The following is a 26,843-nucleotide window of genomic DNA, read 5'->3' as shown; positions in this document are numbered from 1 at the left end:
GAACAGCCGCTGTGTTATGTCAATGGAGAGGGGTGGGAGAACATGAGGAGTGAAATCTCCTGCAGCCTCCCCACCCCGCTGAGAGCTAACGATACTAGCTCCCTTGCAGGTACACGGGAGCTAGTATGTGCGGGGAAGAGCATTGTTTCAACGACATTCGCTCCATCTAAAAGGCCCTTAAGAAATTAAGCTTTCATTGCACTGTTGATATGCAGTACTGATGGCATAATGATTATAAACAGATATGTGCACACTCCATAAAGGTTAATTCATATTTTCCACCTGCAAAACAAATGAAAGTAGCGTGTAACGGGGTTGATGTAGATGACAGCATGCACCCGCTCAGCTGATCGGTCGGGGTCCCGAATGATGGACCCCAGCCGATCAACTATTAATGATTTATCCTGAGGAAAGCTCATCAGTAGTATTCTCCCGGGAAATCCCCTTTAACCCAGTGTTTCCCAAACTCTAGTTCTTACAACCCCTAACAGGTCATGATTTGAGGATATTCCATAGAGAGAACACCTGTAGCAATGTCTGAGTTACTTATAATAATTGCATCACATGTGGAGTAATACTATGGAGGTTGTGAGGACAGGAGTTTGGGAAAGCCGCTTGACAAGTTCAGTAAATTGGCTACTTTTGATTCACAACTATTACCCAGTCATTGGCATATGCATCATTCCAGATCAGTACATTTTCTGGGCGCAGGAGTGGTTTCTGTCCGAGCGTTACCCCTGCCTGTAATAGGTGCCAGCGTACGTTGGCTGGTTATATGCACAGCCTCTCCTGTGAGTCAGGAGCTGACCCACATGTTACATTAGCAGACAGGTGACAGATTACTCATCGGCAGCACTTATGTGATCCTGCCTTTACCCATCTGCTAGACGACTTATAATACTGTTTGCAGTCCATGTGTCTGAGCTGGGATAAGACAGCTGAAGTCAAACACAAAGGCTATCACGTTTGCTTGCAGGACCCCTTGTTTTCTTGGTTGTATGTAAGGTCTTGAGACATGTAGAAAAATACGCCAACATCAATGGTATACAGTATTTGTATTAGCATGTGCCATCCCATTAACACTGTGCAGTGCCAAATAGAGATTTCCATCCTTCAGGGCAGATCAGACAACTATCTCCAGCTGTTAATGGGCTATTATACCTGGCTGGGTTACAAAGCATGCGAAGAGTCATAATGTAGCAACAACTGGAAAGTTACATGTTGTCTACTGCTTGAGGGATAATTGCTACTTTGATCCATTCTTCAATAGAATACTGAAAGTTTGCCTTCACGTCTTATGGTTGTGTTTTCACATCAAAGTGCAGCATACCATAGGAGGGCACAGTCGGTAAGGTTTTGCTTGAGGACCTCATCACTCTTGCGCAAAATAGGCTGCAGCAATAAATGCTTGGCACGTATTTATGGCGGAAACCTGTGAGAATGGTCTTGCGGCCCTGAGCACGGATGATGAGAATAAACTAAAATTTGCTCTAAAACCGCTACAGTGTTTTACAAAAACCTAAGTGCTGGATAAAGATACCCATAAGTACCCAACAGCCATTCCTTCAACTATCGCTCTTCCCAGGATCTCTTCCGGACGCTCGCCTCCAATCACTGCAAAAAAACGGTGATTCATAGATGAACGACTCCTGGTTTACACGGGCCAATAGTCGCCTGGTTTGTAGTTCAGCTGCAAACTAAGCGACTCCGACAGGTGAGTGATTTGTGGCTCAGTGCATGGTTGGAGGCTGCATGTACATGGGACAACTAGCAGAGCTGAAAACAGCGAATTCGGCCAATAATCACCCCGTGTAAAGGTACCTTCCAGCTGCCTTCTTACAGGCTGGAATTGCTGCGACATTCCGCAACAGGATACCTACAGGAAATCTACGGAGGCCAAATCCGCACATAAAGGGTACAGATTTGGCTGCATTTTTAATTGTGGAACTGCTGTGGAACTCAAGCCTTGTATTTCGAGGGTTGAATTCTGCAGCATCAATAGATTGTTTTAAAATGCAGTGCATTAGTTGAAGAAAGTTTCCACGCTATAAGGGCGGACTCACGCGAGCGTGTTTGCACGTGCACAGCACAGAAAATAGAGCCCATTGTTTTCAATGGGTTCATTCTCACTTTTGCTCATGCACACTCATTTTGTGCGCAAAAAAAGACCGCAGGCTTAAGAGCCCAATGATGATGAGTTTTATACCACTCCTGTTAACCCTTCGTTTAGAGCTATAGGCACTACAGCTGTTTAAGTTGCATGTGCCTTTCACTGACAGGTTCCCTTTAGGATTTTACTTTGGACTGTCTGAGTATAGAAGCTAACAGGTCAGGTGAGGCAGAAGGGAGTAAGTAATCCATATAAGGGCGCCCACCCACTGGCGTTTGCGTTTTCTGCGGGGGAAAAACGCAGCGTTTTCGCCGCGTTTACCGCGATTTTTCCGCGTGTTTTTCGCGGCGTTTTCGCGGCTTTTCCATTAATTTCCATTGACTTTCATGGGTGCATTAGGAGAAAAATAAGGACACATATGCAACTGACAGTTCCTATGTTAAAAACGCAAACGCAACGCAAAAAAAACGCCAGTGGACAGGAACACATGTTATCTCTATGCCTGTGCAGGAAAAACGCAAAACGCAAAACGCAGGTAAAAAAACGCCAGTGGGTGGGCGCCCTAAGGGAGCACCGGGGTGGCCTTTCTTTTTGACCACTTACCTAGCAAAGACATATTATAGCAGCTTCCGTCAACACTTTCATTTTCTCTGTGATCATGTTTTTAGGCTTTTAGGGTTTGATAATGGTTTATAATTGCAGTAAATTACAGTATGATAGCAATATTTACAGATGATATTAAACTATGTAAAGTCATTAACACAAGAAAGGATGCAGGACAGTTGCAAGAGGATCTGGATAAGTTGGGGGCAGAAAAGTGCCAAATGAGGTTTAAGGCCCAATGTCCACGGGCAGATGCGCAATCCGCATATCAAGCCGCCCATAGGGAACATGGGTGTGTCCACGCATGAATTAAAGCATGTGGATTTGTTTTGTTCTCGCATGGATAGCTTCCATTGAACTTACTGGAACCTGTCTGATCTGCGGCCCGTCCGTGGAAAAGCAAAGTTTAAAAAAAAAAAAACTCCACTGTGCATGTGCGGTGGTGCGCCAGCCAGCACTTCCGCACACATCCACAGTGAAGAAAATAGAAGACTTGGACAGGCACGCAGAAGACCCGGATGTGTAAGAAGTGTCCTTGGCCCCGGGTAGGGTCGGATTCTGCTGCAGGCTCCCGCATGCATAATACGATCCACCCGTGAATATGAGGCCTAAGACTTCCTAATGCAGAGGAAATACATGTCACCATTACATGCTAAATGGGAAACCACTGGGGAACACGGACATGGAGAAGGACTTGGGGATTGTAGTTAACTGTAAGCTTAACTAAAGCAACCAGTGTGAGGCAGCTGCTGCCAAGGCAGATAGGATCATGGGGTGCATCAAAAGAGGTCTGGGGGCACATGATGAGAACATTGCTCTTCCTCTTTACAAGTCACTGGTCAGACCACATATGGAGTGCTGTGTACAGTTTTGGACACCGGTACTCAAGAAGGAAAAATCAGAGCTTGAGCGGGTACAAAGGCGGGCAACTAAAGTAATAAAGGGAATGGGCGGACTACAATACCCAGAGAGGTGATCAAAATTGGGATTAGTCAGTGTAGAAAAAAGACGACTGAGGGGCGACCTAATAACTATGTATAAATATATCAGGGGTCAGCACAGAGATCTCTCTCATCATCAATTTATACCCAGGACTGTGACTGTAACAAGGGGGCACCGTCTACATCTGGAGGAAAGAAGGTTTCTACACCAACATAGAAGAAGGGTTCTTTACTGTCAGAGCAGTGAGACTATGGAACTATCTGCCTGAGGATGTGGTCATGGTAAATTTGATAAAAGAGTATAAAAGAAGCCTGGACGCCTTTCTTTAGTGATACAATATTATATGTTATAATCACTAATAACTTCAGGAGGGTTGGCGATTCCGGGATTATTCTGATTGACAGATTGTAATCAGGAAGGAATTTTTTTGCCCTCAAATGGGGAAAACTGGCTTCTACCTCATTGTTTTTTTTTGTGTGCATTCCTCTGGATCAACATCAGGGGTAATAGGCTGAACTGGATGGACATGTGTCTTTTTTCGGCCTTACATACTATGTTACTTTTCTAATTGCATTTTCTATTTGTTACTGTTATCACAGCTCAACATCTGAGAGGACCTTGCAGTAAAAGTTGGAACAGCCAAATAGGCCCCAAGGTGGATTGACAAGGATGCGCCAACCACGGGAGCCTTGGCATTGCCATTCTGGTGACCTCTTAATTCTACATTCTTATTACTAGTAATCGCAAGGTTTTCCTATGCAAATTTAAATAAAGACAGTGACAACCCCCTCACATTAAAAGTTATGTTATTTATGGCTTTTATTTTAACACTCTCAATCTACATTTGGTGTCTAGACATCTGTAGGCTATGTACTTGGTCATAGCCCTAGTCATGGCGACTTCAGTCTGGAGTGTACCCCAATCCATAAAGCTCATAGCAAAGCGTTTTGTCCTCATGCTGTTACTATAATCAGCTTAGACTTTTATAGTGAGGACAGTTTATATGTGCTTTGCGCTTTGGTGCTCATTGGTTCCATTCTGTAAGATTGTGAAGCTTACTACAGTATTTCATGTTTGAGCTGGCGCTCCTTCCAGATATGTCCAGTTCACTATAACAACATTTATAGTTGACCTGGGTGGGTCCATCAGCAGAAAGTGGAAAGGCTAGTTGACTGGTTTGGATAGTGAACATCCTATTAGTGTGCAACGGTGATACTCACTGAAGGTCCTTTTCTACCACTAAATTCTTTGCCCGATGCAACGAGTACTGATGAACAAGCAGCACTGTGGAATAGGTTGGCGCTATACAAATAAAGATTATTGTTATTATTACATAGTAACATAGTATGTTAGGCTGAATGAAGACAATGTCCATCTAGTTCAGCCTGTTTCAAGCCCCCCTTGTTTGTCCAGAGGAGGGCAAATTTGAGATAAACAACGCCGCTGGTCACCTAATGTCTATATCCTGTAATATCATAGAGCTCTAGAAAGACATCTACCCCCCTCTTAAGCTCCTCTATGGATTTTGCCATCACCGCGTCCTCAGGCAGAGAATTACACAGTCTCACTGCTCTTACAGTAAAGAACCCCCTCCTGTGTTGGTGATGAAACCTGCTTTCATTGTTCATTTACTTTTCATTTTCATGGGCAAAGAATCACATAAGGGGCTAAATGATCGTAACGATGACTGTTCATCCTCATAGGCCGGCTATAAATCTCCATATTCAGACAGGGAGATGTACAGCTAGTCAGCAAGCACTTTTATGCATGCTAAAAATCAGCGCTCAGCCAACTAATGAACATTCGCTTGACAATTTGTGTAAAATCGTCTTTAGCTATTCAGTACAACCCCTTCTACTTCTACTGCTGATGTTTGTCCATGGAGATGGGTTGTATACATATATGTGTATGGTTGTATATATCATTTCATGCACCTGTTAGATGTGTTCAAGTAGTTAAAGTGCTTGTCTGGTAAAACTAAATTTCTAGAACCCTATTGGATAATTCTCAGGTAAGGGGTTGTGCAATTCAGGATTCTCAGCTATCAACCAAAGTGGAGATTAACTACAAAGAGGACCTCTGTAGGATCTGCAGGTCTGTGTATTCAGGGGCGTAACTGGGGGTGGGTCAGAGGGGGCGTGTGCCCTGGGTGCAATGAGAGAGGGGGTGGCAGACCAGCCTACAGTCAAAGGAGGTAATCAGCTGCTTGCTATGGGAAAGCAGAGGAAGAGATATCTTTACAGCTAAAGGACCATTGATGAAATGATCATGCAAACATTCACAAGTATAGGAGAACTGCTGGAGAAGGTGAAGAAACTTTGATGATATTAAGAGAATGTGATCAGTCAAATGTGTGGGAAGAGTCAAACTCCAGGGGAGTTTCTTGCAGTGAAGAAAATGAAGATCCTCTTGACCAGATACGAGAGCTCTCACACTTTGTGAAGGCACATAGGAGGGCACTATCATTGTTGAGGGGGCGTAAAGGGGGAAATATTACAGTGTGGGTGAAGGACAGAGAATGTAAATCTTGGAGATTGTGCCCTTGATCTGCTAAGAGCCTATTAACACCCATGGCTGCTGGTGCTACATCAATGACTTACTTAAGACCATGTTCACATGGTGGTTTTTAACTGTGGGTTTAAAGTGGCATGCGCGCCAATTCCACATCAAATCTGCAGCGAAATCCGTATCTGAAGTTTCTCACTAGTTTTAATGGGAATCCGCATTGTAATGTATATGGCGTGGATTTGAAATCCACACATAGAAGAGTAGTGACATGCCACTTCTTAAGAGCTTATTCACACGTCCCGGGCTGGGAGCAGTGCACTGAGCTCCTGCCCCCTCTCCGCTATTTGCAAAGGGAGGGGGCGGGATGGGGCGGAACTTAGCTCTGCCCCTCCCCTCCCATTGCAAACAGTAGCGAGGGTCGGAGAGGGGGCGGAGAGAATACAGAGAGGGGGCTGGAGCTCAGTGCACTACTCCCAGCCTGGCCCGCCACCTCCCCCTACAGAAAGGGACACCATATATCGGCCGGGCGTGAAAACCCAGCTGATATACGGACCTGTGAATAAGCCCAAAGACAGATTCTGCATCAGAAAATTACAGATTTTTCTAATTGAATTTGCTAAATTTGTATCGGAAATTGGCAGCAACCATACAGATTTCTGATGTGGATTCTCATTTAAATTGACTGTGTGTGAACAACGTAACAGACCCCATGATGCAGCGGAAAGTTACGGATGGAACGTCGCCAGCAACCATAAAAATAACTTGCACCAGACTCCGTGAGCCTTCAGCTGCACTCTGAGACTTTAAGTAGGGCACAGAGCGGTGCAGTCATAGCTCAGATAAGAACCCTGCTAAGATATGGTTGGGTGGGGTTCCAAATTAGTTGTTAAAAGTCTGCACAATTTTGTAGGTAAGCAGCAGATTTACCTACAAAATCATGCAGCAATTGCGCAATGCTCCTATGGGGCCTTTGATGCACAAATGCAGACTTAAAGGGGTGGTCTCGCGAAAGCAAGTGGGTCTATACACTTCTGTATGGCCATATTAATGCACTTTGTAATATACATCGTGCATTAAATATGAGCCATACAGAAGTTATTCACTTACCTGCTCCGTTGCTAGCGTCCCCGTCGCCATGGTTCCGTCTAATTTCGGTGTCTTCTTGCCTTTTTAGACGCGCTTGCGCAGATCCGTCTTCTCCCTTCTTCTCCCTTCGGCTCCGCTCGGCAGCATCGGCATTTTGGCTCCGCCCCCTTGTACGCATCATCGCGTAGCTCCGCCCCATGACGTGTGCCGGTTCCAGCCTCCTGATTGGCTGGAATCGGCACATGACGGGGGCGGAGCTACGCGATGACGCGAAAAGGGGGCGGAGCCAAAACTCCGATGCTTCCAAGACCAGCCGAAGGGAGAAGATGCATCTGCGCAAGCGCGTCTAAAAAAGCAAGAAGACACCGAAGTTAGACGGAACCATGGCAACGGGGACGCTAGCAACGGAGCAGGTAAGTGAATAACTTCTGTATGGCTCATATTTAATGCACGATGTATATTACAAAGTGCATTAATATGGCCATACAGAAGTGTATAACCCCACTTGCTTTCGCGAGACCACCCCTTTAAATAGAGCATACTGCGTACACCTATTGAATGCACGCGCAAAAAGGTAAACTGGGAATTAATCTAATGAGATCAATGGGTTCTATTCTCTGCATATTGCGCTCAAATTTTACAGGAAAAAGAATATCTGGAACTAATTAGGCTAATTTTAAATCACGGAGTGGGTGCATCCCGCGCCCATGTGAAAAGTCCTCAACAGTGAAAGAAGTACAGTAAAATGGGCAAAACATGTGCGAAAGCGCAACTTTTGGTTTTGAGTGTTTTTTTTGCAGACGTAAATGCGCTCTGTTTACAAGTGCACAAAAAAAATGCCAAAAGGCATGAAATACGTGATGACTACTGCGAGGTTAGGTCTATAAATACGTTGCCTATTTATGGACTAAAGGCGTAAACATATGGGCTTGTTTTTGTCTCGTTATGCGGCCATGATAATCACGGCCGCATAACGAGACAAAACAAGACTATTGATTTCAATTGATTTCTGTGCTTTCGTTTTCACTATCGGGATTCTCGCCCATTAATCGTACTAGTGAGAAAAGATCGGACCTGCCCTATCCTTCCTGCACATAGTATTAACTGCATACAGGAAAGATAGGACAGCACCAATCTTCCGGCTGTTTTTTTTTCAGACCCCTGCACAATGGCACAGAGTTTGAAGAGCCCAAGAATAGTGAAAAGAAAAAGCCATTCATGCGCAACTAAGCTCCGTACCGGCGAGTGTAGTTGCTCATACGGCCGTCTCAAACTGCCCTAAAACATGCAATTTTCACGAGAGTGAGGGCGAGCACCCACTGGCGTTTTTTTACCTGCGTTTTGCGTTTTGCGTTTTTCCTGCACAGGCATAGAGATAACATGTGTTCCTGCCCACTGGCGTTTTTTTTTGCGTTGCGTTTGCGTTTTTAACATAGGAACTGTCAGTTGCATATGTGTCCTTATTTTTCTCCATGGAAATTAATGGAAAAGCTGCGAAAACGCCGCGAAAACGCTGCGTTTTTTCCCGCGGAAAACGCAAACGCCAGTGGGTGCTCGCCCTGAAAATCGTATGTTGCAGAGATGCAATCCAGCTTACTTGCAAAAGCACGGCACTCGCAGCAGAAATCGCAGGTGTAAGGGTGACATCACGCGGGCGTATTTTTCTGCTTGGAAAATTCCCGCTGGCAAAACATGGAGAATAGAGCCCATTGATTTCAGTGGGTGCCTTCTCATTTCTTTTTTTTGTGCCCTATGTTGTGCTCACCAAAGAGGCCCATAGAGGTCTACGAGAGGTGCACAAGTTTGCACATATGCGCGCGCAAGTATGCGCAAAATGTTGCGCAAACCCATGTCCACCAGCACTTTGTTTGTCTTAATAAGCCATTATGGTATGTACAGTGTACAACATTGCTCAACTTTTGCTACTTTCACACTGCGTTTTTTCCAGTGTCCATTGGAGTATATTGCCTGCAGTATATTTCTCACGGATGCCACTGTATATTGCAATCTGTTGCGTTATTCAGCAGAAAAGCTATACTGAAGCAGACTAGCCCTACAAAGCCATAAGGACACTTTTGGCATCCGTCAGTTGTATGAGCGCCTGTAGATACGGCTAAAGCTCTGTAGGAGCCGCACCGGCTGTGCTCACAAGCTAGAATAGGCTGATTATGTTATCCATTTTCTTAGAAAGAAGTTGGCAGGGCATGGTACTTGATGTGTCACAGTGACCGGCAGATCCTGAGCACTCGGATCGGGATATCTGCAGACCTTTATTTTGCTTGTATAAAGAGAATGATTCATTTGTGTTTTGTCCATTTGTTCCTCTGGGTGTTTCATCGTGTCCGTCTTCTGTAAATATCACCTGTCTAAACTCTCTGGCACAAATGACAAGCGTGAAAGTTGAACAGTTAGCTCCTGGTCATACCGTACTGCAACTTCAACCAACAACTGGGTCAAGTAAATGCAATTTGTGTTTTGCTATATCACTGGGCCATGTATAACACCCTTGGGTTTCAGTTATAGTGTCACTTTATGATGACTATTGTGGCTCGGAAACAGATTTCTATAGTACGAACGCCGCTTATCTTGTAGCTGATGGCAAGAATCGGAGCGTGTGCTTGTTATACATACGCTGAACTCTACTGCTCTCTGGTGGTAAAACTAAACTTGTTCAACTGTTTGGAGTGTCGTTGACTGCAGAGTTCGCTCTATAGGCACAGTTCACACTTTGCCCGGCAAATATAACCCAAATTATAGTATCTCCTCTACTAAATGGTATTAGAGATGAGCAAACGTACTCGGTAAGGGCGATTTTGCAATCGAGCACCGCGATTTTTGAGTACTTCACTACTCGGGTGAAAAGTACTCGGGGGCGCTGTGGGTGAGCGGGGAGTTGCAGAGGGGAGTGGGGGGGAGAGGGAGAGAGAGAGGGCTCCCCCCTGTTCCCCGCTGCTACCCCCCACTCCGCTCTGCAACCCCCCAGCCCCACAGTGCCCCCGAGTACTTTTCACCCGAGTAGTGAAGTACTCGAAAATCGCGGTGCTCGATTGCGAAATCGGCCTTACTGAGTACGTTCGCTCATCTCTAATTGGTATGCATAAAAAATGGGTATTTAATAACCCAGTATCCTCCTCATGCTGCTCTTCTTACTGAGATTAAAAAGCAACAAACAGCCCCCCTAACGTGTTTCACCATCGCAGTGGCATCATCAGGTGTTTGAGCCTAAATAGTGACACCTGATGATGCCACTGCAACACATTTTGGGGCTGTTTGTGGCATTTTAATTTCAGTAAACTCAACAATTGTTACTAGTACACAATAAGGCCCAGTGTCCACGGGCGAATCTGATTTGCGGATTCCGCGCGGAAGATTCACAAACCAAGCCGCCCATAAGGATACATGGGCGTCCGCAAATGAAATAAAGCAAGCAAATTTGATTTGCGGACCCTTTGGTCCAGAAAAAAAAATCGCAGCATGCTCCATTTCAGTACAGATCCCATACGGACGGCTTTGATTGAAGTCAATGGAAGCCATCTGATCGGCAGCCCGTCTGCTGGAAAGCAGGAGTTCCAAAAAAAAAAGAAAAAATGTACAGCACTTGTGCGCCAGCGCTTCCTCACGCATACGCAGACCCAGGAATAGAAGACAGAGACAGCACGCAGAAGACCCGGACAGGTAACCGCTGGGTCCTCGGCTGCCAGCGGGGTCGGATTCCGTTGCAGGCTCCTGCATGTGGAATCTGATCTGCCCATGGACATGAGGCCTAATAGTTAGATAGGCTTCTTCCTCTTTTATATACCATGCTATCTAGGAAATACAGAATATATCTAATATCTGTTAGAGCAGTATGTGGAGGATACTGTTTTTAAACACCCCTTTGTAATGCATGCCAATAAAGATGTTACCTTTTAGTAAAGAGATACCATAATTTGGGTTACATTACCTCAGGCAAAGCATGAATGGTCTGTTATATCCTGGTTTCCCTGGGGTCTTGCAATAGATCTGCTCTATATGAAGCCACAATTTGAACCGGGCATAATAAGAATCATTTGATGGAATATACATGAATGTAAATATACTGCATGTGTATAGTAAATATGATCCTAGAGCTGTGGTCCCCAATCTTTATTACCTTGAGAGCCACAATCAGCACTGGGAGTTGGTCGCGAGCCATGTTGAAAAATGAGAGCTGTCACTGCAATTACAAGCCCCAGTTACTACACAGGGGTAGTAGTGTATTGGCCCAGAGTTAGGGGTCCCCTCCATCACCTCAAAATACATGTTTCATGTTTGTCTCGTGCACTGTCATGTTTGTGGGTTGCATCAGTTATGTCTATTGGATGGCTGCAGGCATGAAAGGGTTATGTCTGGAAATGTATCATTTTGTCCCTCGTGTTGTATAAAAGAGTGGTCACATGATAGGTAGATGTAGCAGGGAGAAGGAAGAAGTAGAAGTAGAAGGAGTAAGAGTAGTAGAAGAAGAAGTGAGAGAAGTAATAGAAGGAGAAGTTAGAGACAGTTTGTCAGTATAGAAGAGTCCGAGATGTGGTCCACTGCTCCCATTTGGGCCTAGCCCTTCTGGAGGAAACTCCCCAGGACTGCAATCCAGGAAAAGAGACATGACAAACACATGAGTCTGGAGAAGGAGAGAAAACCGCTAGGAAGCGAGAAACATGTGAGTGACTGGCAGTGAAGAGAGAAAGTTACCAGGAGAGAGGGGACCGACAGATAACTAGGACTGCGGCTGAGTAATTCCCTGGGAAGCCTCCCTGTTCCAGCACTATTTCTAATGAGTGTTGTTCTATGTTAAGACTGTTTCATTTTTCTATTGCCATGAAGAGACGTTAAGTAAACGGGTAGAACTGAACGTTCCCGATTCCTACTCAGAGAAGTATACTTTCTATGAGGACTATTTTATTCCCGGAATGGATGTTGGAGTGATCCACCACAGAGGACGGAACGTTGGCGTCACGAGTGACAAATACTGGACTACAGGTAATCTTGGTTACTATGCCTGTGATCTCCCTCAGCAATACCGAGGTTGGGTCCCGAGTTACCCCTAAGGAGGGGACGGTAGAGCCCCGTGACAAGGCTAGCACTCTACCCCGCTGTCTCCTCTGCTGAGTACCTGCTCCTCGGACGCTGCAGTAACAGCGGCTTCGGCTCCAAATTCCGGTATACCCTGGCAATGACAGCCATTGCTACTTGAAAAATCCATCTAACACAAAGCTTGATAGCCTTTGTTCTAATCCAGGCTGCTGTGTCTCAACCTTCTTGCGGATTCCATTAAATTACAGCGACTATCTGACTCAATCTACTCTCTCTAGTCCCGCTGGATATTAATCCTAGAGCCGAGGAATTACCATGCCATTACCTTTTCTGGTGGCCTGACTGCCTCTGACTGGAGCTTGAGTCAAGGCTGTGTAATTAATCTGGCAGCCAGCAGGGGGGATTATTTTTAGGATGCAGGCCCTTACCGCAATGGTTGCATTCACCTCTTGTAGGCGTAACTTGAAGCTCCCGGCCCCCGATGCAAAACCTGTAACAGGGCCCCCCAACTATAATGCTTTATTTATAGTACTGGGTTCCCTATATGGAGAAGAGAGGCCTTATGGGCCCCCTAAGGCTCCTGTGCCCGGGTGCAACCGCATCCCCTGCATCCTCTATAGTTACGCCCCTGGTAATGTTGATGACACATGCAGCCTGTTAAATCGAAAGGTGAAAGAGAACCACCTCTCCCTGTGCTCCAACCTCCAGGCCACCGCTCGGATGCCCCGCTGTGCAGGCGCAGCACTCTACTTTTTTCTGACTGTGCCTGCTTTCACTGTAATACATCGGCTGTCTGCTAGTGTTCTGGGTCTAGCAGCCAGGCACGAGGCATGCAGCAGAGGACATCGAGCCGAGCTACACGGTGGGGGTTCTGTCCTAGAGAATGACCAAACTATGTTTGCAGGGCCAGCAATGAATTTCCCCGTGTGACAAATTTGTCTGCATTCATCTAAAAACTTTTTTTCTTCCACTGAAAATTTTTTTATTTTATTTTTCTATGTAACTATGCATAGATTAGAAAGGCAAGAGCCTGACTGACAGTGATATAGCTAGATTTGCAGCTTTAATGTTTTTCCCATAATAATGGCCACCTGGCAGTGAAGAGTAGCAGCAGATATTACATGGTGTATAGCGTTTATTATCTTTGTACATGGCCATTAATCACTCCAACTTTTAATTTTGTGAATGGCTTCAAAAGATGGAGCTTTTTGCATCTTTCTTTGAACTGATGATATAGAGTAAACTGTGTCTTATCTAAATGTAGTACTCAGCCGCAGTGTTTCCTGTCTTACAATATCCTGTACTGTTATATTACTTATCAGCCTAACTCGCCTTTACATTTTTGTCATTTCCCTCATTCTGTGTATTTTTCTCTTTACAATGGAAGACTTTCTTCAGAAATGAGACAATAAGCACTTTATATTTACTCTATATTTTTGTTCTCTTTTTAGTATTTCACTTCTTGTTACAGAAGCAGTTTGTGCTCCTGAGCTGCTCTTCATACTATAAACTGAGAATAAACTGTTCTAATCCTATTCAGCAATAAGAGAGGTGTCATAATCAGGGGCGTAACTAAAGGGCTCAGAGGCCCAAGTGCAAAGGTTCAGCCTCTCACACCTGTACCCATACCCATACTTGTACCCATACCCGTACCCATACTCGTACCTACACCATGCGGCATACAGCTGCAAAACAAATTAACATACATGATCTAGCCCCTTGGCTCTCCAAATATGACTCAGATCCTGGACTTCATGAAAATTTGTTTGTATCCCTTTAGCTGTGTTCATGATTTTTGCTGCATTTGTATGCAAATCTCCTGTATATAGTGATACTAGTAATTATTAGGAAATTATAGTACCAGTGTTTCTGGTGGTGCAGTGCACCACACAGGTATGCTACATGGTGCATCCATTATGATTACCAATACACACAGCTCTACTGCATGCAGCAGAATCATTGATACAGTGATCAGACCCTGGACATGTGATCCGTAACCCCACCCATGCAGATGATCACATGATGGTGACATCATCACAGGTCCTGGTGGCTGCTGTCGGCTTATCCAGCATACAGTACTTGCTACCAAACTGCCCAATGGCTCCTCCCACAGCAGTGACATCACTGCATATCCTTCAGCCCATCGGATCTCTGTGGAGGCAGTAGGCCGGTGTCTCCTGTCAGGACCTCTAAGTTGTGTCTGAGATAACGGCTTAGTTATATTCTCATTTTGTTATTTTTGTCCTCCCCTTCCAAGAGCCCTAACTTTGTTGTTCTTCTGTCAGTCAGACTCTATATGTTGTAGGACCTGCGATGACGTCATCAGGGGCGGAGCATGAGAAGCACCCACACACAAACATACATACTCACAGTCAAGTGGTCGTTAGTAGTTTGATGGACCATGCTGATATATAATCTGGGTATAAGTTATAGTATAAGATACTCAGGGTATACCAGCATACTCTATATCAGCTACCATGCACCGCTGCATGTGCTCCCTCCCCTCCTCCACAATCAGACACCGCTGGCCAGATCGATCATGCCCCTGGTAGTGCACGGACAGGCTGCAGTTGTGGTGAATCACAGCTGCAGTCTCCCGGTGGTAGGAAGACCACGCCGGTGAGTCTGCAGCTGTGCCGCACACAAGATTAGGGTCACGACAGTGAAAAAATGTATGCTACAGTGCACATCAGTACACAGTGGGGGTTTTTTGGGCCCCACTAGCTAAGGGGCCAGGTCACAATTGTGTCCCCTGCGACCCCTAGTGCTCATAATATATATAACTTAACAGAAATTATTCCAGTTATCTCTTCCTCTTTCTCCATGTATGTTCTTTATATCTGTGAAGCATTTTTATCTTGCTCTTATAACCAAAGCTCTTGAATTCAGCACCAACCTGGACTAGAATGTAAGAGAAGGAAACATTTAGGGCTTAAACAGATGGGCGTGATTTAGTCCTGTTGTGCATCTGTGATAACCACGGCTGCATACCGGGAAGAAACAAAACCAAGGATTTCAATTCTTGATTTTCACTAGCGGTATTCTTGCCCGTTAATACTACGTGCGGGAAAGATAGGGCAAGACCTATCTATGGCGTGGAGTTTGAATGGCCCAATAAAAAAAAGGTAGTTGCTAGAGATGAGCCAGTATACTCGGTAAAGGCAAATGCTCGAGCGAGCATTGCCTTTACCGAGTACCTGCCCGCTCGAGATAAAATGTTCGGGTGCCGGCGGCGGGCAGGGAGCTGCGGGGGAGAGCGGAGCGGGACGGAGGGGAAATCTCTCCCTCCCTGTCTCTCCCTCCTGCTGACAGCCGCTACTCACCGCTCCCCCGCGCCGGCACCCGAACGTTTAATCTCGAGCGGGCAGGTACTCGCTAAAGGCAATGCTCGCTCGAGCATTTCCCTTTACCGAGTATACTCGCTCATCTCTAGTAGTTGCGCGTACGCCCACATGTTTACGCCATTATATTAAGGTTGCCAATGCTTGCTGACCACAATCACCCTGCAATATGTAGGAGTTCTCACTTTCCCTCTAATGGCTTGCATTAACTTCCCTGGAAGTTCCAGCCCATAGCAGCACTGCTATAACACTATGATCAGCCTTCTAGCTGTGTCACATGTATGCAAGAAGTTCTGAACAAGCTGGAAATATTGCTTAAAAATAGAAACATCGCCCTTTGGACTATTTCCTAATTCTTTGTATTGTTTGTTGAGTTCTTCAAAGAATGCGTCGAATGGTATCATTATTATCATTTTCTCCTCTGCTTATCGGCACGAGTATTTCCTATCGCTGGCTTGGCAGCCGTATGCATCTTCTGAGAAGTGACCTAAAAGATGAACAAACACATTTTCACAGGGGAAAATCCACAAGCAGCACTTTTATCACCACTTTGTGGCTGCTCAGCAAAGACCTAACCAAAGCACTAAATGAAGAGGGGCATGACTATGAGTCGGACGGATGTAAAGCCTGCATTAGGTACTATATGTGTGAGCCAACATTCACACGGTCGCTCAAATCCCGCAAAATTAATACGTTGCGAGACGCACAAATCTTGCACAAATATGAACCCCATTCATTTGAATGGCGCCATATACATGTGATGCAGGAAACAAATCGCGACATGTTCTATCTTGCTGCGTGTTCTTGCATTGTAGGGCCCATTGTTTTCAATGGGGCTGGAGGCTGCATTGCAACACTTGCTGGGTGCATGTGATGCGATGCAAGACCTCCCATCGAGAAAATCCGCGAACCTCCTAACAGCCACGGCGGAGGATTGCTTCTTCCCCAAAGTGATGCGATGGTGGGGAGCGCAATATGGGGGCGGGATTCACAGTCCCATATCAAAGCTCGCCTGTGTGAAGTTAGCCAAACTGTATGCGCTAAGGAACATGTTTGCACTGCGTTTGTGCGCGCAATATGCAGTGAGTAGAACCCATTGATTTCAATAGATTCATTCACATATGTCTATTATGCACAAAATTTCCAGAGTGCAGGAGTTTCAAAATAACCGCGGGAAGATAGCGGCTGCACGATGTATTCACTACACGCAATGAAGATAGGGCAGCTCCTATGTTTTCTCGGACGTAGTATTTACGGCCAAGAAATCTCAACTGCTGAAATCCATTGAAATCAGTGGTTTCATTTTGTCCCGTGATTATCACGGTTGTATAAGGGTTAAAAACCGCTCATGTGTTTAAGTCCGTAGTTTGTAGCATTAGACAAAAAATTGCTTATCCTCTTTCAGTCAATATTTTGTACAATGTTCTGAAAGACTAACCCCAATATCCAAGGTTTCTTAGGCCGTCTGCATACGACCAGGTCGGAATCTGCATGCGTGAGCCCGCAGCGGAATCCCAACCTGTGCCCAGCTGGCATCAGTGCGTACCTGCTTTTCTTCTTTGCCAACTTCAGGGATGGTCTGCACAGCGTGCCATCAGACATGCACAGTACAGTTTTTTTTTATCCCTGTTTTCCCGCGTCATCACTAGGTGATGACACAAAATCCGTCACCTTTCCGCAATGTCATTGCGGAAGGGCTACGGGTCAGACGGCTTCTATTGACTTAAATGGAAGCCAACCGTGCAATTTCTCCTCCGCGAGCGGAAAATTACAATTGATTTCCGCTTGTGTAGAGAAAAAAGTGTTTTGCCATAGCATGCTATGGGCGGTATTCGCTGCAGAATTTCGAGGCAGATGCCTGCTTCGGATACCGCAATGCAAATCTGCCTGTGTGCAGGAGGCCTTACTTTTACTGCTTATCTTCTTAGATGCTCATAAAACAATAGTAGGGAGCAGTAGTTCCGATTCTATCCAAAATCCGTGGGACTCACAATATTTTGTTTCTCGAGACACAACTATCTCCTAATTCCAATCATTAGTTTGTGCATATAGATTTTGTATGACACGGCATCATTATGTGCAGAACATAGACTTTACAGTATTGGATAAGTAAATTGACATGTAAGAGCGTCTTCAGACAGACATATTTGCGTGTGTTGTTGCACGCACGGAATTTAGGTGCGCGATATGCAGAGAATAGAACCTAAATATGCACTAAGTGCGCCTTCAGACTAGCATATTTTTCCACGGTTTTGCACCGCCATTTAAATGGCTAATTAACTTAACGAGGTGCAGGTGATCGTGGTTATACGCAGCGATCAGTGTATTCCCCCACAGGCAGATGTCCGTGTTTACGCACCTCCCATAGACCTCTATGCGGCTGTTTGATAGAGCAGGTCCTATTTTTGGGCACCTGCAAGAACAACAGGCGCAAAAAAAAAAAAAGACGTGAGAATGAACCCATTGAAATCAATGGGTTCTATTCTTCGCGTTTTGCATGCGGGATTTTTCCGGGTGTAAAAATAAGCAAAGACACGCTTGTCTGTTTAAACCCTAAGGGCTTTTGAAAACTGGTGATTTTGCGCACATTTTTGTACACTTAAAATTGCTTGTGCAAAATGCAGAGAGGAGAACCCGTGGATTTCAATGGGTTCGCTCACATTATGGGTTTTTGCACTCAATTTTCACGCGCGCAAAAAATATTAGCGACATAGTCTAGTTTTGTGTGCCGCTGTGCACTCTAGTCACCATGGGGGTGCACAAATGCACAACCGTACGCACAAAATCATGCACTAAACTGCGCAATTTTGTGGTGCTGTTTGACAACACCGGCAACTAATTAGGCTTTACAGCCTATTCAATCACAGCGTGGGTCTATCTCATACCGATGTGAACAGGCCTGGTAGCGCAGAAAAGTACAGTAGAATGTGTGGGTACAAGCACGATAGCCTGCGATAGCGCTCCCTTCACAGCACTATTAGGTTACGCTGTCACAAGGTTTTCTACGTCTGCACTCGTCTGCAGAAGCCCAAAGTCTGCATTTAAAACACATGCATTTTGCAGTGGATTAACCATGGATCTCGCTATATGTCCATAAACTTTTTTTTCTGCTGTACGGAATAGCTGAGCTTGCTGTGCTCTTCTACACAATGGCAGCTAGAAAGGTGTACTTTTTAACATGAGCATTCCCAGGGTGAAACTACTGAAAGTGTAAATAAGGAAGTTGTAACAATACTTTATTTGCATATTACCCAGAGGGGCATGGGCCTCATAAGTCTCCTCACCCACCTTCTTGGTGCTCTCCTTAAGGAGAGATGTTACCCCTCCTAACTACTGAAAGTGTGACACTAGAACTTTGCACATCTTAGTATTTAAGCCAAAAGTCATGATTCTTCTTTAACCCCTACTAACTTTTCTTCTTGACATTAGAGTAGAGCGACCAGACCAACTGTTCTGGGAAGCTAACTTAAAACCATTAATTTCCTTGAACAGTCTGCGTAGAAAGTAGACGAGCATAAAGCCTGCCTGTGACGGATCATTAGGCACCTTGTGGCCTACATTTACTACTCATTAGCATATCCATCATTAGATTACATAGATTAAGTAGCTTGCAGAACAGCTTGTCTCGTCTGCGGAATAAACTGTGTCACCGTGGTCAGAGTTACCTGCGCCCCTATCTCACCGTCTTGTCAAAGCTTACATGTAACTACAAGTGGGTTATAAAGACTGTCCGGAGTATTTATAGATGGGCGCATCCTATTACAATCTGGGTCATTTGCTATCAAGGATCTATTTAGATACATCAGCCGTATTTTGGAGATATTTATTTGTCCACTTTATCACCCCAATTCCAAAAAAGTAGGGGCATTGCATACAATGTAAATAGATGTAAAGTAAAAAAAAGAATGCGATGATTTGGAAATCTCATCTAACCATATTTTATTCACAACAGAATATAGAACATATCAGAGGGTGGAAGGGGGACATTTTTCCATTTCATTTTTAAAAAATTAACTAATTTAGAAATTAATGGCAGCAACACATCTCAAAAAAAGTTGGGCCAGGGCCGTGTCTACCATTGTGTAGCATCCCTTCGTCTTTTTATAACAGTGTGTCAACATCTGGGAAATCAGGAGACCAATTGCTGCAGTTTTCGGAGAAGTATGTTGTCCCATTCTTGTCTGATGTAGGATTCTACCTGCTCATCAGTTCTGGGTCTTCTTTGCAAGAAGGTCTCGGCTGCTGGTTCTTGAGGAGGTCCAGCATGCTATTCAACTGCAATTCCATGTGGACCGCCCTCTGCCGTGACTAAATCAATGGCTCTTCATGTCCAAAATAACCCAATGGGTTCCCTCTAGAGATGAGCGAACGTACTCGTTTAGGGCGATTTCGCACTTGAGCACCGCTTTTTTTGAGTAACTGACTACTCGGGCGAAAAGATTCGGGGTGCGCCATGGGGCGGGGGCGGCGTGGTGGAGCGGGGGGTAGCAGTGGGGAACAGGCGGGAGCTCTCTCTCTCTCCCCCCCCTACTCCCCTCTGCAACCCCCTAATCACCCCCGGCGCCCCCCGAATCTTTTCGCCCGAGTAGTCAGTTACTTGAAAAAAGTGGTGCTCGAGTGCGAAATCGCCCCAAACGAGTACGTTCGCTCATCTCTAGTTCCCTCACATGCAGCGTTTTTGCGCCATAGGGCTCTATTTTTGTGCATATTTGCACACCCGAGGCTCATTAGGAGTCTATGAGGATGCACAAATGTGCACCCTGTCTACACGAAATTGCACAGTTTTGCAGTGTTAATTGCTAACACTGTGGACTAATTATGCCGCTGGGCCAGTTTATAGCCCGTGCAGAGGTCAGTAAAATGTACAGGACGCGCGTGAAAGGACATGATCGTGCTCCATTTGGTTATGTAGGTACGCTCGTGTGCAGGAGCCCTAAATAAAATAATGTCAAACCAGTTTCAGGCCGAACAAATCTAAGTATCTTTGTGTAGACGTAAATACCAAATAGTCAATGTTTCACAGCAAGGACTGGGCAGCTTATCCTTCTGCAGATCACTTAACATTCTGAGTAGCTGATTTGTTGGCACTTGGACTGTGTGAAAGTATGTTTCCTTCTATAATACACACGGAGAAAACAATCCAAGTCAGCATGTACTTGTTCTAGTTCGATTGCTTCTTGTTCCTTCTTTGGAAGTAATAAAAAGGCTTGAACAGCACAGCTCTTATTAGCCCAGCAGTAAAATATACAACCCGTTCCCGAAATATGCTGCATTCCAAGTGAAAGGAGCTCGCTCTTAGAAAAGCACCATTACCAGGGCTGAGCCTCCTGGATACATGTAAGTTAGCACAAGGCTATCCTATTGCTTCAGCGATGGAAGCTAGGTCTAGTTCTTCGATAAGTTATCTATTTTACATTGATTATTGGCATAAATTGTTTTTATTTCATATGTTAATTTACATCAAGGTACATTGTAATTTTTCAGGGTGTTTGTCCTCTCCTTCCGGTATTTGGCTCTCACGCCAGGGGCGTAACTATAGAGGATGCAGGGGATGCGGTTGCACCCGGGCCCAGGAGCCTTAGGGAGCCCATAAGACCTCTCTTCTCCATATAGGGAGCCCAGTACTATGAATAAAGCATTATAGTTGGGGGCCCCGTTCTAGGTTTTGCATTGGGGCCCTGGAGCTTCAAGTTACGCGTCTGTCTCACGCCATACGTATGCTTCATGCAACCTTTTGTTGAGCCTCACTCCAGGGACGTGCCTGCTTCATGGCAGTGTTCCACTTTTGGACATCGGAACACATGTCCAGAGTCAGCGCGTTTTTACTGGAATGTATGTCTATTTTAAGAGCCATGTTTCGTGAACGTGCACATTTGCTTACGAATGTAATAACAGCCACCCAACCCCTACACAACCGCTAACGATATACACTTTGCCTGTGATATACTTGTGCTTGAGAAAGCAGAACTTCACCTCCAAAATGCGTTACACTGTTCTGATACATGTAAGGGCCTCGTGTGGCGCAGTTTTGCTTGTTTGAACGATTATCTGAATGGAATCGTTTTATTTAAACGCAACGTTACTCACAGATCAGGCACGGTTTTTCAGCAAACAATAACCGGAAACAGTTGGGTTCCACACTAGTTCTCTCTTAGGGCCCCTTCACACGAGAGGAGGTCATGATTGCACTCTGAATGGAGCCCGACCACACTCCTTACTGAACTTTGCCCTGCTTGTGGCCCTGTTCACATTGGCGCAGGTCACACTCACCCAGGCAGGGCAGTCTCATGAGTAGGTGGGCTAGCCAACTTGGTAATTAGCACTGCACATTTACAAGCATGATTTTGCGCATACGGCATGCATTTTTGTACCCCCATAGACTCCTATTGAGCCTCGGTGTGCAAATGCACACAAAATCAGAGCATGTCACGTTCTTTTGCCGGTTGTAGAAAATGTGCACAAAAAATCAACCAATATGAGTGAACCCAATGGAACCTATGAGTTTTAATGGTTGCGGTTCCAGTGGCCGATTTTCTGCACGTAAAAGCGTGCACAAAAGCGCTTGTGTGAAGGAGCCCTTAACTGGGAAAACTGCCTCCTCAACTACCATCACCATCAGGTTGGTTAGAAAGAACAAGCAGTGGTGCCTCTGGCGTTCACTTAGGGTCACTCTCATAGGGAATTCTCACTTCCACTCTGAAATTATGGGGATACTTGATGCAAAGGCACTCTGCTTCTGTCCCACTATCAGGGTCTGTGTGAGTAAAATATGGATAAGTGAAGAAAGAAGTATTTTTCAGTAATAAGATACATTACAAAGTTTCTTATCTTGGCTTCCACCTTTGATTAATGGAAACATGAGTAAAATGATGGGTACTCAAAAGGTTTGCTTACTGCAACACCTTTCACTTGTTAGAAGATATGGAGGCTTAAAGGGGTTTATGGGACTTTCTATGATAAGATAGAAGAGGGTATGGGCGCAGCAAATAGAGTCACACGAAATGCCTATGGATCTGTAATCAATGTTCCACCGCTTAAGCCTGCTTTAGACACAACGATTATCGCTCAAAAAATCTTTTGAGTGATTTTTGAGCGATAATCGTTGTGTGCTTTTTACAGCGCAAGGTGATCGCTCAAACGTTGAGTGATCATCTTGCGCTCCGAGCAGGGGATGCAGAAGACAAGGGTGGCCGCTTGTCTTCTGCATCCAGCTGTTCTCTGCTCTTAGCACCCAGCTGTTACACAGCCAAGCGCACCGAGCAGAGGATGCAGAAGACAAGTGGGGTAGCCCCACTTGTCTTCTGCATCCAGCGGTTCTCTGCTCGGAGCGCCCGGCTGTCATACAGCGGAGCGCTCCAAGTGGGGTATGAAGAACACACCTGGACCATTCTGTTCTTCATACCCAGCCTGTCATCAGGGAGCGGGATACATCTAAAAACAATAGTATCAGCTGTATCCCGCTGTAAATTCCTGATAACTGATTGCTGATCTTTTAGCATGCTGAACAATCAGCGATCAGCCACAGCTTAACAGAAACTGCACGATGTCAGTGCAGTCAGACGCAACGATTATTGCTCAAAAGATCAAAAATTCATTGTCTAAATCAGCCTTAGGGCTCTATACACAAGGTGTATAAGGTACATTTCTATGTAAGAGCCTCATGTGGAGCAGAGTGCTAAGGCAGCAGAATTGCTCTTGCTCACGACCTGAAGGTTGTGGGTTCAATCCCAACTTGGTATAGGTAGCCAGCTCAAGGTTGACTCATCCTTTCAAGGTCAGTAAAATGAGAACCCAGCTTGGTGGGCAGTAATAAATAAATAGTTTGAAAGAGCTGCAGAATAAGTTGGTGTTATACAAATAACAAGATTTATTTTATTTTTTATTCTGATATTTGACGGAAAAAATAGATCTGCTGTTTTTCCAAAAGAACAATACAGAACCCAGCAGACCCCATTGTCAGTCAGTAGGGTCCATCAGGTGCCAGTGGTGTCCATCGTGCAACGATTAAATGGAACCCACGTGCAGATGTCAACAGAACCTTACTGTCATTTTAGCTCCCACAATGCACTACTCTGTAGCAGAATTCTGACACTAACCGCTTAAAAGATCGTAGAACTAAAAAGTAAAACAAGATACATGAAGTGGAGTATTTATAAACAAACTCAATTCTTTATATGCATATCATTTGTGGATCGTATTATATCTGTCGTGTTAGGCCTAATGCACATGGACGGATTTCACTGCAGCTATTAGGCTCTATTGAACCTAATAGCTCAATGTACATGCTGCGGAATTCCACAACATGAAATTACCCGCAGCATGTCCTATTTGCTGCGGGTATACGCACGGACGGCTTCCATTGTAGCACAGCGGAAGTATAACGAAAATACGCGCTGCGCCCACCGCCGGCCGCGTCATGTGACACCGCCGACGCGTCATGCACTGTACTGCACATGCTGGATATCGAGCGGTGGATCCAGAGGTGAGTATGGGGTCTTTTGGGGGTGGGGGGGGGGTGCCGTGACGGACTCCGCTGCGGTATTCCGCTTGCGGAGCCCGTCACAGCCGTGTGCATAAGGCCTTAGGTGGTGTTCTCCTTTAATATTGAAATTCGGACATATTGCTTAATGTACTTGTTTGAATAGTTTGTCAATCATGTGAGCGTATTTTGGAACATGACACACGTAAATAGCCGAAATCAGATGACTGGCAGGTACCGTATGACTCTTCCCCTGTCAGGAATTCAGCTCCCACACTTCTAGAACAGCTGTCAAACTATTTAACTAAGCAAACTGTTAAAGTGTGTACCTCCTCTGCCTCTTCGGATGGAGGCCAATCAATAACATGACCTTAAGCCGACTGTCCCCGTCTCGTGACACCAGTGTGTTGATTCCTTCCTAGAGAAATCTGTGTATTCAGTTTAAAAGCCACTGCCGTGGGATAAACAATTCCATCTATCTGCAAGATGCCGCTCTCTAATACCTGCCATGAGACTGACTATTTACTAGCAACATGCTGTAACTTGTGAGCACTGATATAGAGCTATAATGGCACGATGTCAAATCATTTACTGCTATTTCACATTTAGTTCAATGTGCCACGAAGGTGCATCGGCCCATGTAATAATTAGTATGAGCCAACTCTTCATATTCTTCCCTTTTAATAATGTTAATGTTTGGCTCTTATCGTTTTAGTAAGAGGAGTGTATCACCACCTACATAAGTCAATGGGAGAAACCAATTATAAACAACTTATTGACACCGGCCACATAGGAATCAGTTAATCATTAGAGCTCCATTAGCAGATGACTGGGAGGTAAGTCACTGACCTTTACGAAAACATGGAGGCGTTTCACCTGCTTGTATTGTGTAATATGTATTTTAGAAAATCTGGTCTCCTAGGAGAAGAGGTAATGCCTTGTCGTGTTACCGTATACTTTCTGCTTTTAACAGATACCTCGACTCTTTTGTATTGAGGACCTTTAAAGGGGTTGTTAGACAATATCCCTTTAATAGGGCTACCTGTAGTAAAATAAACTGCACTTACCTCTCCGCCTCCGCTGGGATCTATCACTGCAGCCCAGATTTGTTGGGACAGCTGATGTCACAGGAAGTCTAGTGACAACTGTAGCCAATCAGAAGCTGCCGCATTACACTCCCGAACCTCTGGAATCCTGGTGGTCAGGATGTGAACGCCAATGCCAGAAGAATGAGCAATGACTTGCACTCTCTGATTGGCTGCAGTGGTCACCTGACTTTTGTAACGTCAGGTGTTACAACAGAGAGACCAGAGCAAGGCTGCAGCACTGGAACCCAGCAGAAGTAGAGAGCTAAGTACTGCTCAGTTTATTATTTTACTACAGGTAGAGCTATTAAAGGGATGTTGTTCAGACAACCCCTTTAAGAATGCATGGTATATCAGCTAGATCAGAGAACACAGTGCAAATCATTGCACTTTAATACAATAGTGGACTTTTTTCGGCCCATTGTAGCCCATTATTCTACCAGATCCGCAGCATGCAAGAATATTATTGATGTCGGACAACTCATTAACACTTATCTCGGGTGAAAAAAAGGATCTGAGAGGTTAAAAGAGCATTCCGAGACTAGAAATAAAAATTTATTAGCATGGAATTGGACAAAATAACAGACTATGATACTACTCAATGGTTATAGCTCCACCCAACCCCAGTCTAGAGCAGCTGATCTGGCCTCCAAATCATCTGCCTTGGTCACATGCTGTAAAGATTTCACATGACTGTTGCAGCCAATCACTGGCTTCAATGATGATACCGCTGTAAGCAGAATGTGACAGGCTCAGACCGCTGCAACAGTCATGGGAACTATCAGCGGCATGTGACCACTGAAGGAGCCTCTGAGATTAGAGCAGTGGAACCTGGAGCAGCTGCACTGGACTGGGGGACATCTAACCAGAGGAGTGCAGAGTTTATCTTGTTCCATTTCCTACCCATATTTTTTATTTAGTCTTGGAAAACTCTTTAAAAATGTAATGTATGTAATCACTCAAACAGTCCCCATAAACAGTAGACAGTCAGTGCATCCTATTAAAATGAACAAGATCTGTAACAAAAAGTCCACATGTAGCTTACTTTTTCCGCAATTCTGCCTGAATGTAGCCTTTCAAGGAATGCACATTATCACATTTAAGCCCCGCCTCCTCTAGACCCTACTGCCAATCTGCAAAGTTTACATTTTCTCTGCAGCTCTATGGGTCATAAGGATTTCAATTAAATACTGCTGCAGAGAAAAATGTCATCAATGCCTAGGGAGTACAAGTGCACTACCCCGACTGTATTAAACATCTATGACTCTTCTATTATAAGTGTTCATAGAAAGTCAGTACCTAAAGGGACACTAACCATTCACACAACTTCTGCTCATTTAATAGCCTATGTGTGTATCCTCAATCTTGTAATATACTTGCATCAAACCTTTTTTGGGTTTACCACTTAAAGTCAAGTTTGAAGTCTCTGCCACTAGGGGTCTCCCTTCCAGCAGCTTAGCAATCACTGTCTTTGATTAGGCATTTGGCTTCTCTAGTAACAGGGACATGGGAACATTGCTAGTTACTGGAGTGGGCATCCAGATGTATGTAAGGCGGTATGGGAAGTGTGGGAGAGGAAGTCCCGGCCAGTACAGTACTGGCAGAATGGCTGGCTCAGGACCCACTCGCAACTGTAAGTG

Source organism: Eleutherodactylus coqui, chromosome 5 (genome assembly GCF_035609145.1).
Source record: "Eleutherodactylus coqui strain aEleCoq1 chromosome 5, aEleCoq1.hap1, whole genome shotgun sequence".
NCBI lineage: Eukaryota > Metazoa > Chordata > Amphibia > Anura > Eleutherodactylidae > Eleutherodactylus > Eleutherodactylus coqui.
Note: the sequence above shows the minus strand (reverse complement) of the source record.